Below are 3,862 nucleotides of genomic sequence, written 5' to 3' on the forward strand. Positions count from 1 at the left end.
CCCAAAATAAAACATTTCTGCACTATATGAGAATAATTGTTCCTTAACACCTCTCAAATGAAAGTGTGGATAATTAAGTATAATCTAAATCATCCAATCCAAGTCAATCAATTCATTTTATCACATCACCCAGGGGAAGGAACTCAAGGAAATTTTCACTGAAAATATAATTTCTCAGTTAATTAATAACCATTTACTAAGGGATTGTTGATGTTAGTAAGAAGATATGGTTATTAATAAAAAAAGAAAAATGCAGCCTTTACCCCTGAAGACATTCTAGTTGAGAGAAACTGGCCATATGCACCTAAGAACTTGAGAATATTGACCATATATTCTCCTGATTTTTCATAAATATTAAAGTGAACAATAAATTGACTATTAGAGACTGAATTTGCTTAAGATACCAATGACCCATAATAAGTGATTTATAAGATCTGACATGTGGTGAGAGCTGAACTTGGAGTCACCTAGTGTCTTGTTTCTGGATATTTCACAAGCAATACATTTTGCTTTTAGCAACCATTTAAAGATGGTTAATTTATATGCATTTATTCCTTTCAGCATTACTCTACCTTGTTAAGTACATTTCTTCAATGGTCCTTATCTATTCAAGGTAAATATACTCTGACAGCCCACTGAGTGTTCATCTTCATTATCCTGAGGTATTAAGGACTTAAGAGGGCCACCATTCTAAGGCACTTTCTGTTTAGTATACTGTAACAGAATCATGGTGAAGACTTGTTAAAAAAATTGATTGCTAGCCCCTGCCTAAGAGTTGCTGAGATGGAACTCCACTCACAGAGTAGGTCTAGAATGGAGCCCATGAATTTACATTTTTAATCAGTTTCCAGAAACCGATGCTACTGGTCCAGGGACCAAAATTCTAAGTGATATCTATTTGCTTATTCTCAGAAGTAAGAGAGGTAAGATTACAAGCAGAGATGAGGAAGCCAAGAAATAATTTTCTACCTCCCATGAAAATCTCAGACCTGACTTTGTTCGTGTATTTAAGGCCAATCTCTTCCTTTCTGTTGTATTCCAGTATTGAGTGTCTCTTTAAGATAGGCACCTCCAAACACATATGTGCTCCTAATGGAATGTCAGAAGTCAGCTTACATATTTAGAGAAATGTACAGGCTACAACAATAGATTGAGGATCAATTATTTTCAAAATAGATAGTAAGATAAAAAACAAAGAACAAGAGAATTCTTACCATATTAAAGTACATGCAATAAGTGCTTCTTTACTTCAACAGTGTAAAACTTCCATACAGTAAAACCCCAAGTACTCGTATATATTAGCTGGTATATGACCAGAATAGGGAAAGCATGGTTTTTCTTTTTTTTTTAATTTTTTTATTTTGATATCATTAATGTACAATTACTTGAACAACATTATGGTTACTAGACTCCCCCCATTATCAAGTTCCCCCCCACATACCCCATTACAGTCACTGTCCATCAGCATAGTAAGATGCCATAGAATCATTACTTGTCTTCTCTGTATATATTGCCTTTCCCATGTCTACCCCCTACATTATGTGTGCTAATTGTAAGCATGGTTTTTCTTAAGATAATTGTTGAAAGTGTTATCACCTTCAGACACCAAGTTGTCTTTTCTGGTAATGAAGAAGGAGGTTGTCACTGATAGTAACAAGAATCTTATAAAATCCTAACCTCTAAACTTTGAGTTCTCCTGATTATCCTCATTTTATTTTCTTTCCCACTTTTCTTTCTTGATAATTGAGCACACAGTTTAACACAGTGAGTTGAATAAAAGGATTAAGTAATTTAGGATAAATAACTAATCCAGAACATTGTATTCAAACGACTGAGGATAATTATATAGCCAACTGGAAAAAAAATAATTGGACCCCTACCTCATTCTTTACACCAAAATAAATTCCACACAATTTAAAGACTTAAACATACACAGACAAAAATCAAATTACAAAAGTTGTAGAAAAAATTATGGGTGAATATTCTCTTTTTATAATCTCAAGGGGAGATAGACGTTCCTAAATAAGACATACAACTCAGATGTCTATACAGGATGAATACATTGTATTACATAAGACATTAAAAAAATTTTGCGTATAAAAAATAAAGACAAATTACAAGTGAGAATATTTGCAACTAATATCACAGAAAGAGGGCTAGGTCTGATAAAATGGCAGCTCCAATCACTTTGGCTCACTTTGGAATTAGTCTTGAGCAGGTGCCTACATCACTAGTCTTTGTCCTGGCTGCAAAGGGTCTTGGGAATTTTTCGTTTTGTCTTATGTTAGAGAGGCGAGAGTCATATCATGGGAATGTCCTTTAATACAGAAAGGCTGTTTGAAGGATGGTGGATGTTCATGACTATGACAAATGTCCACTACCATTCCTTTGCAGGTTTTATTGTAATGATGGTCAGTAGGAGAATATGGATGCAAATTTAACTTTCATTTTTCAAAAGCCTGGCTACTTATCTGGAAATTCAGCTGCCATTTTGGACACAAAATTGCCTTATGTCATTCATTTACTGTTTCAGTTTTACATAAACCAACAAGTATTTATTAAGCATGTACTATGTACCTGGAACTGTCTTCTAGGGGCTTGGAATATAGTAATGAGCAGAACTGAAAAAAATTTCTGCCCCCATGGGCTTATATTCTAGTGGGATGCCTTCAGTCCCTCTTGGTAGTCCACATCACCTTTCAAACTTTTATTCCCAATAAGTCAAATTAAATGGGCGGAGCAGAATGAGCAGTCTGGTGTTTGTCAGCTTTTTCAAGACAGTTCTATTACTTGTTCTACTTTCTAGGCACCTGCATCTTAAAATACATGGAAAAGATATATTTCAAAAAGGTATTTGCTGTTTGGGATATAGTTCATAAATGAGATCTGACTATAAGAAATACATATACTGAATTGCACTATGTTCACAAAAGAATACAATAATTAAACAAGGATTCTGTTTGCCAAAGGTTTAGAGGACACTAATATTTTCAAAATGCTTTAGAGACGCTAAGAAAATAGAGGACAAACACTGTATATGTACTGGCAGGTGATGGCACTGTGTGTTCTATTTGAGAGCCAGTTAGGGGTATCTCTGTAACCCTAACTCACATTAAAACAAACCAGAGAAAAGCAATATTTGATTTAAAAAGGATATATAGAGTTATTTTAAAAATACTTCTCACTAATCCATTCATTTAAACAACTACTTTTTCTTCAGGATGTGTGAAGGTCTTGTTCTATTGCCCTCTAACTTTCAGTGTTGCTCTGAAACAGTGGATGCCATTTTGATTTTTAGTCCTTTGTATTTGCCTTGTTTTGTGTTGGCTCTGGAAGTTTGAAGGTTTTCTCTTTGCTGTGTGCTCAGATTTCCTGCTCACGTGCTTTAGTAACAAGTCAACTTTTATCTGTTATGGAGGCACTTGGTGAATCCGTTTAATTTGCAACTCATGTACTCCAGTTCTGGAAATTTTTCTTATTCATCGATGATTTTCCTCATTTTCTCCCCTCCCCCATCTCTCATTTGGAACCTTTGATTTTCCTAAACTGCCTTTCTGTCTTTGTGCTCTGCTTTCCAGGAAGTTTAATTTTCTCTTCCAATACCGTTATCAAGTTTTTCCTGTGTTTGTACTCTCCTGTCTTCAATTCTAAATGCTCTAAATATCTCACGATAGTGACTTCCCTCAAATATCTGATAATCCTTGGTTATCTGCTCATATTTGAGAATAGGGTAATAAAATGCTGATGGGAAATTCTAAGTGAATGGGTGGGTTGTTTTTTTTTGGGCATGGTACCATTTATGAGGGAAGGGAGGAGGAGGCTTAAGTTTGTGGGAAAAGACAAAGTCAAAAAAGTATTTGGA

This window comes from Manis pentadactyla, chromosome 11 (genome assembly GCF_030020395.1).
Source record: "Manis pentadactyla isolate mManPen7 chromosome 11, mManPen7.hap1, whole genome shotgun sequence".
Classification (NCBI taxonomy): domain Eukaryota; kingdom Metazoa; phylum Chordata; class Mammalia; order Pholidota; family Manidae; genus Manis; species Manis pentadactyla.